This window comes from Mesoplodon densirostris, chromosome 12 (genome assembly GCF_025265405.1).
Source record: "Mesoplodon densirostris isolate mMesDen1 chromosome 12, mMesDen1 primary haplotype, whole genome shotgun sequence".
NCBI lineage: Eukaryota > Metazoa > Chordata > Mammalia > Artiodactyla > Ziphiidae > Mesoplodon > Mesoplodon densirostris.
This window is the reverse complement of record NC_082672.1, coordinates 50,934,429-50,950,991: the sequence shown is the minus strand read 5'-3', so window position 1 is coordinate 50,950,991 and position 16,563 is coordinate 50,934,429. Positions and strand designations below refer to the sequence as shown.

The following is a 16,563-nucleotide window of genomic DNA, read 5'->3' as shown; positions in this document are numbered from 1 at the left end:
AGCACTTATCTCTCTGCATTGTAATTCCTAGTGGGCTAGCCAGTCTCTCTTATTAAACTGAAAGCTCCAAAGGTAAGAAATGACCCATCTTGTTCAGCACTGAATACCCTGGCACATAATGGGTGAATCAGAGGAAGTAAGGAGGGGTATAAGATCAGGAAACAGATTTAGGGCTACTTTCCCTAAGATTATATGAACAGGTAAGAAGACAGATACATGTATAGCCATGCTTAAATAAGGAAGAATGTAATGTGGAAGATAGCCTCAATCTCAGTGAAAGAGATATTCCAAGCCTTCTTTCCTTCTATCTACCCAAAACCCCTTAATGAAGGAGAGGCTTGGATCAGGGTCATGACAAAGGTAGGAAGAAGATGTACTTTTTATAACCACTGCTTGAGGATAATAGGCTGTAATTTTTTTAAACCACATTTTGGCCTTAAAGGGAGCAAAGAATTTAACAACTTTCATTTAACAACTCTCTACAGGGAACACAATGCTTTTCAAGAACCCACACAGGATATTTCAGAGTATACTAAGATGAAACATAATTCCAGTCCTAAGAAGCTTTATAATCCAATAAAGAATCACACACAGTGGAATTATGTTAAAGGTATAAGCAGTGCTATGGCTTCAGATGAAGGAAAGAAGTCAAGAGATCATAAAAAATGTGTCAAGCAGGGCAATGAGGTGACTGAGCTTTGATTTTAGAAGATCAGGAGAAACTTCTAGGATGGTCTGAGTTGTGGGGAGAAGCTAAGGGGAGGTAGACATTAAGACAGTGTAATGGTCTAGTTAAGGGGTAACTGGATGTATGCCAGAGTGACGAGAGTAGAAATAGAATGCAGGAGACATATTCTGTAAAGTCAAGAAGGCAGAATCTTAACATTTGATTACGAATGCCTTAAACTTATGAGTAAGGAAAATAATGAGTTGAGGTGATACCTGAATCCTCACTGCTGTTATGAGATGGATTTTTGAGTGGGTAAAGGTTGCTCCTAAGGTGACCGCCCCCCCCCACAAAATTGATTATGAATTAGAAGAAAATTTATTTCCCAAGAAGCCTTTTGCTTCTTTCCACTTTGTATCTAAACAAATACTGTAGAAGGCAAAGGTGGTGTTGTCAAAGATGGTTTTGATGAGATGCTTACGGATAAGATACTGAGGTTGCTTTTATTTGTGACTGTTCACTTATGGATAGATGCCTCCAGCTGTTTTTATTCCATAATGTCCCTCTGCAATTATCTTTAGAGCTTAAAGTAGTATGATTAAGTGAAAAGAATCAGTACTTAAAATGAGATCTTTTTCTATGTAGATACAAGGTAACAATCAGATAGATTATACTATTAAACATTTATAAAGAAGAAGCAGTAAAGTATAATGACTAGAAGCATTGGCATTAGAGTCCAACAACCCTGGGTTCCAAGGAAAAATTAAATCTCTTTTAGCTTTGATGTCGTCACCTGTATAATGTGAATGATAATATAGTGACCTTAGAAGGCCAGAGGATTACATGAAATCACACACAGTGACTGGAATAATAAGTGGTCAGTAACTATTAGCTCTGAGAGCTACACAGTAAGAGCTACAATACATCGAACCAGCAGTCCTGTCTTATTTAAAATATAAATTAAATAACTCTTTAGCACAGCGTTTGTGAAATACTCAAATTTTACTCATCCTTTTGGTGTTTGAGGCTTGAACAATGTGCATTTAAGATTAAAATTATTAGGTATCAATGTACTTTTTAAAATTTAGTATTTGTAATGCTGTTTCTTCTAATTACAATGTTTACTAAGTATCTGCAAATAATTTAATATCAAGCACAACCTAGCCTCAACGATTTTACACATTAAAAGAGAATCTATATTTTAAAAACAATACAATATTGAGTGTTTTCTATAACAATTCTTTGTCTACCTTTTATTATTGATATTTTTCCAAGAAAATCCATTGGTCAATGCGGTAGAGATGGCTAGTTGTCCCTAGTGCTGATTCTCTGCTTCTTCTATGGTTAATAAAACCCCAAATCTTTAGTTGGGTATATTGTCACTCAGAAAAAAGATAAATTATCCAGCTTTCCTTGCATCTAGGTGTGACCAAGTTGGTAAGCTATGGTCAATGTGAGTATAAAGGGTAATGGAGTGTGCATAATAAATGTCACTAAAGTGAGGAAGCATATGCTTATTCTCCTAGTAAATTCTTCCTCAGTCTGGAATGTGGATGTGATTCTGGAGCTGCAGCGGCCATCTTGGATATCTATCTTAGAGATGAAGCCACATCTTGGGGCTGCTGGAAAAACACAGAAGGGATTTGGGCACCTGATGATTACATGGAGCTTCTGAAGCAGTCCTGGACTGCCTTCATTTACATGAGGAAGAAAGAAACTGTCCTGTATAAGAATTATTATTATTATTTTTAAGAATTCTTATATTAAAAAAAAAAGAATTCTTATATTGGATTTTCTGAACTTGCAGCCTAATGTAATCCAATCCTAAAAAATACAGACAAAATGAAAGCCAAAATTTAAGCTCACTTGTTTTCTTAATAAGTTTGTTCTCAACTTATACATGCCTGGTCTTTTTATGTCCCCTTTTTTCTTATTCCTACTGTAAACTCCTGGACGCCTGTAGACATTACCTTTGATTCATTTCTATGGTGTTAAGGGAGGGAGGGAGAGGGGGTGAGTTCGTTCAGCTGCTCCACCACTACCACAGTTATATTCCTAACCTATTCTTTAGTCTACCCCCACCCACTCTAGAGTCTATTTTGCTCTTCATCCTAGAATTTCAACTCCATAAAAGAACTGTCCTCAAAAACAGCATTTATCTGTTCATTACCCACTCAACATATTTTGAGTGCCTACTGTATTCTGTTAGTTGATGAATAAAACAGACCCTGACTTCAGAGAGCTAAGTCAGGCAATATTTTAAAATGCAGATTGAACTGTGTTCTATTATTTGTGTACTACACCCCTATGGTCCCAAATTTTACTAAAGGATCAAAGTGAAAGTAAGTGAATGCAAAAGATTGGGAGAAAACAGATATATGGAGAGGGAGCAGGAAATAAGAAGGTGTGGAGGAGGACTCTCAGGGACAAAGGCAAGATGTAACCGATGTAACCGTATAGCAAAGGAAGAAGGAGGGAGAAGGGAAAGGAACACACATTCAATAAATTTTACTGGGCTTCATATATCCTTTAAACCTCTTTCATGTGCTAGTGATTAATAGGGACAAGCTTATTGTTAAACTTCTGGAAACTTTAGAGCATAGCAACTGCCCTCCTTATTATTATATCTGCTGTTTGCATTGCTAGAGGCAAAGACCTTCACAAACCCTCAGAAATCTCCCCACTATTCCTTCCCAATCCCAGCGCCTATTTAGAACTTCTACCCCTTCTCACCTCTTACTGGAACCTTCTTCTACCAGTGTCACCTGAGGGAAGAGGTGATTCAGTAGAATGGGGAGGGAGTGTTGTTGAAATCCCCAATCAAAATTTAGGTTTAATTTTCTCATACAAACACTGCTAAAATAGAATATAACCATCATTTTTGCTACTAACTTTATTGTTTGGCAATAGAGCAGTTAAAATTGGCTTTTGTGGGTTGCCTTTAGGATTTGCCAGAGTGAGAAAATAAGTTCTAAGTTTCAAATAATTAATATGAATTTTAACTTTGGACTGTCGTCCCACTGTGAGACACAAAAAACCTGAAAATCATTCTTTGCCTAAAATACAAAGATGGTGCTATTGCTGGACACATGGCTCCAGAAGAATGAAAAAACAAAAACAAAACACCCAAACAATTCAGCTACTGATGTTGGGATTTGGGTGCTTTCTGTTGTTGTTGTTTTTATCTTAGGTGAGGGAAAATGTATTTATTAAATACTACTAAACCAGTCTGTGACATTTAGTTCTTAATACTCTATAATATGACATTATGAAAAAAATTTTTTCTTAGATTGTGGTTTTAACACTTCACAAGTAGTTTCTTTTCCTGTTAACTTTTCAGACAACTCTGCTTAAGCTTGAGCTAAATACCTGGAGGAAGTGCTACCACAATTTTAGCTTTCTTGTTTCCAGTTGAGCAGTATTATTCTCAGTATTTCTCCATTAGGAAAGTATCATATGTTTACTTTCTAGCCTAATAAAATTGCTCTAACCTAATAAAAATTTTCGTAGTATATAAAAATTAATATGAAATAATTATGGTCAAATAAACAATTATAAATCTGAAACAGAGAAAAACAGGAACACTGTCCCACCAGTACTAGCAAAAAGGCTTATATAGGATGCTTAAAAACTTTCTTTGGCTTTTGTTTAGCACCTGAGTCAGGAAACTCAGGGTCCCTTGCCTTTTTCTACAGGGTCCCTGTCCATAACATGCAGCCAAAACATAACACTTGTTATATTCCTGATACAGCATAAAAAAGCAAGAAAACATTCTAAGTAGTAAAGACAGTCTTTTCCTCCCCCATGGACCATAAGTCCAGAAAAACAAGTTACCTCATTTATGAACCATGTTATTTAAGACTCTGTGATGCAACAATATTGCACTACTATTTTCTATAAAAATGTATTCTTCCAATTAAAATCTTAGCTCAAATGTTGGCCAGCAAAGTCCTAAAAATCTAGTTTTTTTCCCTCTTATTCTATCAAATTGGATTTAGGGAACAGAAAAAAGTATGTTTTTATTTCACACAGTAAACATCATTAGGCCCTAGAAACTATAAATCTCTACTAATTGGTATCTTTGTATAGCAGTAGTTATGGCAACCTTAATTCATGGGGATGACTTTGAAGTACTGCAAGATATTAAAATCCCCTCTGATTAACGCAATTATGTATCCAGCATCTAGTCCACATCTGATATAATAATCATAGATTTCAGAGCTAAAATAATTATAAAATAAACTGAGTGAAGCTAGAATTGCAATTTGGAGAGCATCTAAATATAAATACTTTCATTCTATAAATGAAAAAATTGAGAACCAGAGGTGAAATACACAGTTTTAATGTTGATGTATTTATCATATTATAGTGTTGAGAAACTTGGAAATCTGTGTGTAAAATCAGGGCTGGTCTTAGGATTTGATAGAGTAAATGGCTGCTTACTTGGTGTAATTTTTAAGTGCTATTACCAAAACAAACCACATAAAAATGTGTCACCCAAATTTTCCCTCAGAGATGGAAATAGTAAAATGATACCTAGTTGTCTTTTACATATTTAGTTGAGGTTTAATAATGCCTATAATTCTATAAGCAGATTGATTCCATTATTTTCTGTTAAAATGCAAATAAAAAACTCATATAAAAGAAAAATAAAAACTATATAATGGATTCAAACCTTACATAGGCATGTAAGGTGAAAATCATGTAGATAAAATTATCCTTGAAAATCTCTTTTGAAGGTATCAGACTGAAGACAGATAGTCCACTTCTTAATAAGTCCGAAGCAGACATTTTGTCCCTCAGTATTAGAGCTGATGACTGTTTATTTGGTTCAACACCAGTTGGAGTCATTGGCTTGTGTTTAGGAGGCTTGTATAAAAAAGACTTGTGTAAAAAAAAAAAAAAACAGTCTTTCAATACTTGAAATACCCTCAGAATGGTGAGACGCTCACTCTATGAGAAGTGAGCAGGAACTCAGACCAATGGAGAACATAGCAGATTTCTGTTTCTTATTTTACACTCACTCAGGGGCATATGCTCACTGAGTATAATGTTAGGCAGAATTGCCTATGATATTTATATTAAAAATACATTCTGCCTCACATTGAAAATTCTTTTGATGAACAAGAATAGTTACATTTGCATAAGTTAAATGTATGAGTGATGTAATTCCATTGTAGGGGTCAGTTTTTCCTTAAGACCAGGTTTTGATGGCCTATTAGGGCAGTAGAGAAAAGAACAGGTTCTGTGTCTGTGAACAAAGAAAGATCCCATGGGGGGTGGGGAAAGACCATGGTCAAAGATAATTTTTGCCTACTGCACAAATTCGTTTCGAGTATAGATACGCATATGCTGCATAAAACCTTTAAGTCGCAATACCCTACTAACCATAATATCCCACATTCTCAAACATGACAGATAACTGAGAATTTACTATAATTTCCCTTCACTTTTGCAAATAGTAACTATTAGTGTGAAAGTATCATCTTTATATTTTACTGTTTTCAGTTCAAGATGAGGCCCGATTTAAAAAACTTAAATTGGAGGTGAGAACATCAAATTCATAAAACACAGTGTTGTCTTGTGGCTTTTCTACTAAGTACTGCCAGCAAGTGCTGGCTTCTTTATCTAGCTAAACACTGCTGAAGTGCCTAAAGTGTGAGGGGTCATAGTCCTATCACTAGTAGTAAAAATCCTAAGTTATTAAATTATATAGAGACAATTTACATGTACAGAGTCTAAACTGGTTGACCCAAATAGCAAAATGAAGTTGACAGAAATGGGAACAAGTATTTTCATGAATTTACAAACTAAGTTTCTATAAGAGTTCTTTTTGCTACAAATTCAGTTTTTCAAGAAACTTGTTGATAGTCCTCTTTCTCCTAACTAGAGTATTGTTCATGTAGAAAATACATTAGTCAAGTAAATTATTGTGGCCTCAAATCTGAAAAGGAAACAGGGATGGGAGAGGGGAGAAAGCACATTGAGGGGGTTTATTTCGTGGCCACACACTGACTGCACCATGGCTGTGGCTGGTATTTCACAAATGTGTATGTACCACCAGCCCAATGGAGTTCTTTGGGAGAATACAGATGGCTGAGCTCACTTAGGAACCATGATTGGGAAAACAGCTAACTGGAAATACATGGCCAATTGATACAAGGTGTTATCTTTAGCATGAAAACCCCAGTTATGGGAAGAGAGATTATTATTTGAATTGCTAGTCTTCAGCTATAGCACTAATGAAAATTATTTAAGCAATAACAACAACAACAACAGCAACTCCCCCTTTCTCAAAGGAAATAATTTAAGTTGGCAGGTCTCTTAATTATATGACATCAACTTTTTATTATATTTAAATATACTTCTTTAATTGATTAGGCACAAAAGTATCAAACTGAAGGTTTTTTGGGGTAGTGATGGGAACTGAGAAGGGACAAAAGGGTTGAGTTTAGTTAATGCTCAGACTTCTGATTTCTCTGTCAACTTAGTTGTTAAATGTGGGAAAGTTATTACGAATTTATCATTTTGGTAGTGCTACTCTACTCTTCATGTAAACATTTGTCCAAGGACTCTTGAGGCAACTCCAGCAAATTACATCAGGTGTTTTGCTACAATGATTAAATTAAAACAGGAGTCCTTGGTATCACTTCCTTGATTTTATTTTAGCTTCTTAAAAACAAGTGAAATGTTAACCATCTATATGACAAACTAGTTTAAGTTTTTTTTAACAACATATTCTCAGTTTTCAGAGTGTTCATCATTTTAAATTGAACCATAAAAATAGCAGACAACATTTCACCATTTCTTCTCTCCAAGGACAACCCAGCATTTACCTGTACAAGTACCTGTGCCACTAACAAGTAACTAATGAGCCAAAGGACGGATTTTGAGGGCAATGAAGAAGTGGTAGAAGTTTCTATAACATAAGGAATCAAGGTTCAATCACAAAAATTCCCCATGCCATGGGAAAACAACAGGGCCCATGATCAATATGTGAATAATATGGAATATTTTAATGATGTAGCACTGATTAGTTCAGAATTGATTGCTTAACTAAGAATCCTGGGATCTCTTCTCTCTTAAACCATGTCATAATTCTTGAACTATTTAAAAATTTCTTAACAAAATATTCCAATGCAGCATTGAGAAATTATCTCTTAAATGATAGCAGTAAAAAAAAAAAAAAAAAAAAAAGGCAGTAGACATAGGGTATAAATTAATCAAATTAAAACAATCTAGCAGATAATTTTCTAAGCCTCTAATATCCTTATGCAAACCATTTAGGACACTGACGATGAATGTATGAATGTTTAGATAGGTAAATACATAAATATTTCTAGTTTTGGCTTACGTACCACTGAAAAATGGGAAGATTTCTGCTGTGTAAGATATATTTTATTAAACATACATTTACAGTAGATAGTACTTCTACTACAAATTATATAATTGCAAGTATGTGAACTCAATATGCCTGTGTCTTCCTACTATAAAAAAATTGAAACAATATAAACACTATAAATTAAGACCTATTTGGAAAGAATTTTTTTCTAACAATGTTTTATTTAAAAAAAAATCTAACAATGTTTTAGATCAATTATTATAGATGAGAAATATAAAAGCCTGGTCTCTGTAGCCAAAGGACCAGGAAAAGGAGAGCCTAGTAAGACAGAACATTTTTCAGCAATAACCACTCTACTTCAGTCAACCACCATCACCAGCACCACCACCACCACAACAAAACTGTGGCCCTATTCTCACCCATTCCAGCAAAGGCTAAGTGGGGAGACTAGACTCCCACCCTTGCCCAGATGTAACAAGGTACCCTAAACTCCCTGCCAGGGTAGTGCCAGAGAAGGCCCAGTAGAGCTGGGATGTTTATTCCCCACTGGGCAATAGTGCTTCTCACACCCCATGACTGGCAATGTTAGTGACAGAGACCATGTGGAGAGCCTGGACATCCACTCACACCAGAATAAGCATTCCTCCTTCCCTGTTAGGGTGGTGTTGACGAGGAGGCCTAGGGGAGAGTCAGGACTTTTAACATAGCACTGTAGTAATGAGGCCACTTCCAACTTGTGGTGTCATGGGAGCAGTAATAAGGCACTCCCACTCCTTGCAATCAGGGAGGTGCCTTTGGAGACCTGATGGAGGGCTGGAACATGCACCCCTTCCCAGAAATAACATAGAGTTCCCCTCATCCCTCTGCTTGAGTGTTGATGGAGGCCAAATGGGGAACCTGGATTTCTATCTCCACCTTGCAGGGAAGGCAGTGCTTGTTCCTCTCCCTACTGGAGAAGTTTTAGACAAAACCAACTAAAACAGAATACTAAAATAAGATCCAGAATTTCATTACATAATACCCCAAATGTACAGGTTTTAACTGAATATTATTTGTCATACCAAGGACCATGAAGATCTTAAATGGAATAAAAAGACAATCAATAAATGTCAATACTCAGATGAAAAAGTCATTAGAATTGTTTTAAAGAAGCCATCCTAAAAAGTCTTCAACAGCAATTTCAAACACTTGAAACAAATTAAATATATAAAGTCTCAGCTGAGAAACAGAAGTTATGAAGAAAAGCCATGAAATGGAAATTCAGTGCTGAAAAATATAATAACTGAAATACAAAACTCAATGGATCGACTCAACAGCAAAATGGAGTGGACAGAGGAATCAGTGAACTAGAAGACAGAAAAATGAAATTACACAATCCACACAACAGAGAGAAAACAGACTGAAAAAAATACAGCCTCAGAGACCTGTGGATCTATAACAAAAATCTAACATTTGTGTTACTGGAATCTCAGAAGGAAAAAGCAAAGACAGCAGGACTGAAAAAGCAATTGAAGAAATAATGGCTAAAAACTCCTAAATTTGGCAAAAGATATAAGCCTATAAATTAAGGAAGCTGAGTGAACTCCAAACAGAATGAAACCAACAAGACACATCATAGTCACTTCTGAAAAATAAAGACAAAGAAAAGCAGCAAGAGAGAAATGACACTTTACCTACAGGGAAAAACAATCTGAAGGACAACAGATTTCTCATCAGAAACCACAGAGACCAGAAGGAAGTTGCACATTTTTCAAGTGCAGAAAGAAAATACTGTCAACCCAGAATTCTATACCCAGTGAAAGTATCCATCAAGAATGAGGGGGGGGCCTCCCTGGTGGCGCAAGTGGTTGAGAGTCCGCCTGCCGATGCAGGGGATACGGGTTCGTGCCCCAGTCTGGGAGGATCCCATATGCCGCGGAGCGGCTGGGCCCGTGAGCCATGGCCGCTGAGCCTGCGCGTCCGGAGCCTGCGCGTCCGGAGCCTGTGCTCCGCAACAGGGGAGGCCACAACAGTGAGAGGCCCGCATACCGCAAAAAAAAAAAAAAAAAAAAAAAGAATGAGGGGGGAGGGCTTCCCTGGTGGCGCAGTTGTTGAGAGTCCGCCTGCTGATGCAGGGGACATGGGTTTGTGCCCCAGTCCAGGAAGATCCCACATGCCGCAGAGCGGCTGGGCCCATGAGCCATGGCAGCTGAGCCTGCGCATCCGAAGCCTGTGCTCCTCAACGGGAGAGGCCACAGCAGTGAGAGGCCTGCGTACCACAAAAAAAAAAAAAAAAAAAAAAAAGAATGAAGGGGGAAACCAAGATATTCTCAGATAAAAGGAAACAAATGATAACACCAGTACACTGTAATAAGTTATGTATATAAAACGTCATATGTAGAGCAAACACTAAAAGATCTGTACTAAGAGATACACTCAAAAAAAAACAACCTATAGATAAATCAAAATAGAATTCTAAAAAAATTCAACAAACCCAAACAAAGGCAGTAAAAAAGAAATAAAAATGAACAACAAAGGGAACAAACAGAAAACAGAAAATAAAATGGCAGGTGTAAGCGCTAACATATAACATGGAGACAAACCCATATATAACATAATTATATTAAATGTAAATGGTCTAATATACCAATTAAAAGACAGAGATCAGCAGAGTGGATTTAGAAACATGACCCAACTGTATGCTGTCTACAAGACACTCACTTGAATTATAACAACATAGGCAGGTTGAAAGTAGGATAGAAAAAGATATATCATGCAAACATCAATCAAAATACTGCAAGAAGTTCTGTGGATGGATGGTGGTGTTAGCACAACAATGTGAAGGTACTTAATGTTACTGAATTGTACACTTGAAAATGTTTAAGATGGCAAATTTTATGTGTATTTTATATTTTCCCCCCACAAAACAGGAATGTCTATATTAACATAAGGTAGAGTAGACTTCAGAGCAAAGAAAATCACCAGAGACAGAGACATTATATCACAATAAAAGGATCGATCCAACAAGAAGATATAGTAGTCAAATGTGCATGTGCTAAAGAGAGATGCAAAATATTATATATGAAGCAAAACGTGATAGAACTAAAAGGAAAAATAGGCAAATCCACATTATAGTTGGAGATCAACATCCCTCTCTCAACAAATGATAGAACTAGACAGAAAATCAGCAAAGATGTAGAAGAAACTCAACAATGCCATCAAACAACAGAATCTGTATTTGTAGAACATTCCACCCAACAGTAGAATACACATTCTTTTCATATGCCCAGGAATATAAACCAAAATTGATCATATTATGGCTATAAAACAAACCTCCACAAATTTAAAAGAACTGAAATAAAAGTGTGTCCTCTGATCACAATAAAATCAAACTAGAAATAAGTAACATAAAGATAACAGGAAAATGGAAACTTGGAAACTAAACAAACACACTTAGACATAATTCATAGATAAAAGAGAACATATCAAGGGATTTTTAAATAGATTGAACTTAAAGAAATAGAAAATACAACATACCAAAATTTGTGAGACACAGCTAAAGCAGTAGTGTGAGGAAAATGTATTAACACTGCATGCATACATAAGGAAAGAGGAAATTTTCAAATAGATAATTTAAGTTCCTACCTCAAGAACCTGGAGAAAGAAGATCAGTATAAACTGAAAAGCAAGCAGAAGAAAAGGAATAAGAGGGGAAAATATGGAGACAGTACAAAGATCAATGGTTGCCAGAGATTTGGAAGAAGAAGGCAAAATTGGATAGGTGAAACATGAATTTTTTTAGGTGATAAAATTATTCTGTATGATATTCAATGTTAGATATATGACATCATGCATTTGTGAAAACCCAAAGAACTCATGGAGCAAAAAGTAAAACAATGAACACAAATTTTTAAAAATCATCTAGAGGGTGGGGGCGTTGGGTCCCAGGAAGGAATGCAGACTGCAACAAGAGAATCTAACTTAAATTAAAAATGTATGAAACAACCTCACTGAAGTGGGTAAAGGAGAAATTTGCTGATCTTAGTAACTTCGAAAATGAGTAGAGTCTGTAAGACTAAAGCAAAAGGAATTGTATGTAAGCACTGTACTGTCATTGCTGAAGTTGTTTTCCACATGGGTGTGGGTCAACAATTCTATATGGCTATACATATATACTAAAATTGAATGACTAAGTAAATGGATTGTGGATGATGTGAGCCAGATTTCCCACTGTTGGAGGGGGAATTTATAGATAAGGGGAGAAATCTAGAATGATCCATATGGTAATGGATTAGAGTTAGAAATATCACTACAAACTCATGTTTAGCTTAATATAGAGATGATTATATACAGACATATTTACAGATGCATATACACAGGTTAGTATACACATATATATTTCCTTACTCTGTCTGCTAAAAGGGCCTAAAAGCAATTAATGACACCCTAGTAGCAACAGGCACACCTTGCTGATGTCTCTCTGGTCATTTTGACAGTCTAAAGCTCATTCTTAAATAGATTCTATAGGAAGTGATCACAGGAAATAGATTCTCTGAGCTGGTACATTTTGAAAAGTTGTTTACACTTGAAAGTTAGAAAATCCTTGTCTCACACTTTCTTTCCTAGAGTATATAAAATATGCTGCTCTATTTTCTTTTGGTATTGCTACTGAAAAGTCTAATGATAATCTAATTTTTCCCTTATAAGTTAATATCACTATGTCTTGGTAATAATGGCCATTCTGGGTTAATATTCTTAGGCACACAGTATATTATTTCAATATACAGTTTCTTTCTTTTTAACTTCAGGAAAGTTTTCTTGAATTGTAATTTTTAGTATTCATTTTGTTCCCTTCCTCTGATTTCTTTTTCAGTGGCTTTTATTATCTATATGTTGGCTCTTCTCTATCTTTAATATCTGTCACCTCTCAAAAATCCTTTAAAATTTTTTCCTCATCTCTTTCCTACTTTTAAAGTTTCCTTATTTTTCACCTTCTATTTCTCTTATGGTATTATTTACTTGGGCTTATGTTCCTTCCAGTTTAATGCATTTCTTGAAATGATTTTTTCTTTACTTCTAATTTTTTGCAGAGTTATATTACCTCACTTCTGAGTTTTTCTAATTCTTATTTTTATTGTTCTTTCATTTACTGTTTTCCTAATGTCTTTTGTTTTAAATAGTAGGTTACAATATATGACTAATCTTTCAAGCATGCTTTCATTGTCTGTAGAGATACTATTCAACTCCTTATTCTCTATTATAACTTTGTATATTGCTCATTTTTATGTGAAATTAGCTTTCTTGAAATTTTTGAATGAGACAGGACAGATTTTCTAACTTCACAGAATTCCCTTTTCTGTTGTTTTTGAGTAGTTTTCAAAACTGTGACAGCTTGCATTCTGCAACTTTTGGGGGCTCCATTCTCCTCTCCCACAGACTTTCTTTTCTTTTCATCTCTGTTGTCCCTATTCTGCTCAATTTTTATTCTACTGTTTCTCAATATGGGACCTTGTCTTAGAAAGAAGTCACAGAAAGGTTGGTTTTAAGAGTTCATAAAAGCTGTACTGCTCCAGTCTCTTTAGTTTTTCTTACAGTGGATCTCGCACTCACCTATTTTTGTAATGAGCAAAATTCCTCCCCATTTCAGCTACTGTTTGCAAATTGGCTTGCCATATTTTCCATATCTGTTGGCTATTTCAGGGTTTTCCTCTTCTCGGGTCTATCAGACACTGCCCCTTGGCTGCCTTCTACCTCCAGCCCAGGCATTTTCACCATACAGGTCTTGTCTTACTTTACTTCTTCCACAATTGACAATGTTGACCAATCCTTTTCTGAAATCTCCCCTCCCTTGTTTTTGGGATAATATCCTCTTTCAGGTTCCATCCTCTATTTCTGGCCACTCAATATCAATCTCTTAATGATTCTTCTTCCACTGTTGATTTCTTCTGAATAGGTGTTCTCCAATGTTCCATCCATCCTCAACCCTATTCTTACTGTATATTTTCTCCCTGGGTGATCTCACTCTTGGCATAATTTCAACAATGAACACTGATCAAGGCTGTAATTACATCTCACCCTTTCTCCTGAATTTGAGGCCCATTTATCCAGCTACCTAATATATTTCACCTTGATATCCTACAGCCATCTCAAATCCAACACATTAAAAGCCAAACTCATCACCTTCTCCCAACCCATCCCACTGCACTACCTACCAGCTCTTATATTCTATCCTCTATCTCCAAAATGGGCCTCACCATACATCCAGTTTCCAATGCAGAAACCTGCAAGTCCTTGCATAGGCTGCTCTGACTCCTTTACTAATCTCTTGCAAAGTTATGAATAATACACATCCTAAAAACTGTCAAATCTATCCCCTTACCCTCAACCCCAACCCCATCAATTTGGTTCTTGTCCATTTCTTTTCTTAATTACAGCAACAGCCCCTTCTCTGTCTCATTGTTTGTGCCACCTTCCAGCCTATTCTCCATACTGGAGAAGTCTTTCTAAGTTGCAGGTCTGATGATGTTATAATCCTTCATAGGTTTCCCTTTAACTTTCAGAATGAAATCCAGATTCTTCACATGGCATACAATTCCCTTCTGAATCTCTCCAATCATACTGAGTTCAACTTACTGAGTTCGACTCAAACATGATAACTCTCATGACTCTGTGCTTTTGCACATGCTAATCTCGCTAATCTCTCTGACTAGAGCACCTTATCTCCTACCTCTTCAACCGGGTGCTCCTCAGTCAGGCTTCAGGAGCCAGTTGAGGCTATAATCTTCCACAGAGCCTTCCCTGACCATTCCCTATCTGTGTCCCCTCATTTTCAATCATCCAAAACCTCCTCTACTACCCCACATACGTCTGGAGTCAAGTACATGTTCACACCACAATAAAACCTCAGGCTTTGCCCCTTTTAGTCATTTTCCTGGATAAGTTGACCTTCCTTCAGAGCACTTGCCACTATTTATTGCAACTGCCTTTCACCTGTCCATCTCCCCGACGTGTCTGGGAACTCCCCGAGAGTGAAGCCTTTGCCTTCTCTGTTTCCCTAGTGCACAGAGTAAATATTCAATAAATGTTAAATAAACAATGTAACGTGAGGCATGATGTAGAAGAACTCTAAATGAAAACGAGAATTTGATTTTGAACCTGTATGGATTGAAGAAAGTGTGACCCATCCTTTGCTCTAAAAGAAAAAACAATGCCTCAACATTCAATAATTCACCCACTGTGGAACATAAATAAGAAATGTTACATTTACAAGGTTTAAAAAATCTGAGGCAACACTTAAGCTCTCAAAATTCACTGAGACCACAAAAAGAAGAATGTCCTTCATAGATGGGCCCCCCTAAATCTTTTGTCTTCCAAGATCACAAAGGCTTAAATAAACATTCAGCTGCCCCTAAATGGCCCTGCTTATAGGTAGTGTAGGAGTTTACCACAGATATTCCTCCACTTACTTTGCCTATTCAACTTGAGATCTGCACCATCAGTATTGCTCCTGTGGATTTAGTCAACAAAGCAGTGGAACTACTTCTAAAGGACAGCTGTTAAAATGTAGTGACTATCAAAGAAATAAGGCTACATGCTCTGAAAAGGCAGCTACCTTTTCTAGCCTTTCCCTTTAACACCACATTTATAAGATCAGACAGGAAGGGTCGCTCAAAATTTTCCACAGAGGCATTTCTCATCTTTGAGGGGAGAGAACTCCTTCCATAGTGGATAAAGTGGTGAACAGCCCAAGAGTAGGTGGCCCAAAGCCAGACAATTAAACTTTGTATCTTAGTCCCTAATATAGCCATGCTTATTTTTAACCTAAAATAATGTTTTAAATTACTTACCAGTTAAATTACCTATTTCTTACTAAGACCTGTCCCCCCTGTAAACTCCACCCTATTTTAAATTCCAGGGAGATATGTTGCATTTATTCTAGGTGGGAAAAATATGCAGATTTCACTACAAGGTGCAACAGAAATATCACACTGGAGAGGATGGTACAGCTGACATAGGACTGGAAGTGGCACAATTCCAAGCACATGTTAGATGAGAGCACTTCATCTGGGAGAAACTTAAAGTAATAATTTAAATGTTCATGAGGCAAGATATGTTCCAATTTAAAACACTAAGAAATAGTCCCATCAGTGAAAAGGAAATCAACTTCTAAGTGTACCAAAAGGGCTGTAGGGCAAACAAGAGGAAAATTTTCATCTGTTGAGGTACAAATAGGAGTATTCCATAGAGGGAAATTAATTATTATTAATGGCAAACCCTGTAAATACAAAATAAAACCAAAATCACTGGTCACATCATTCAAAATTTACATGCAATAAAGGCAAGGCAATAGGCTCCAGTCATGACCTGTCAAATATTTACTCCACTGACATACAACCACATATCCCAGGCTGCAATAATACTCCAATTTGTGAATTGAGAACTCTAAAAAGTGAGGGGGTGAGTACTTAAAGCATTTTATCTGTTTACTTCTTTATCTCCTCCACTAAACAAGAAGTCTCTTGAAGACAGGGGCTGGGACACAGAATTTCTATCCTGTTTGCTTAGCACCCTTCTT

General features: G+C 36.4%; 1 protein-coding gene and 1 non-coding gene across 4 annotated transcripts in view; one reads left to right on the top strand and one right to left on the bottom strand.

Moving 5' to 3' along the window:
• The window catches only part of SESN1 (sestrin 1), a 119,030-nt gene that overhangs the window by 42,360 nt on the left and 60,107 nt on the right, over nt 1–16,563 (bottom strand). The gene's annotated exons all lie outside the window — the stretch shown is intronic.
• On the top strand, nt 897–1,011 carry LOC132500439 (U12 minor spliceosomal RNA). Its single transcript, XR_009534032.1, has one exon. It is a non-coding gene; the product is annotated as a U12 minor spliceosomal RNA (small nuclear RNA).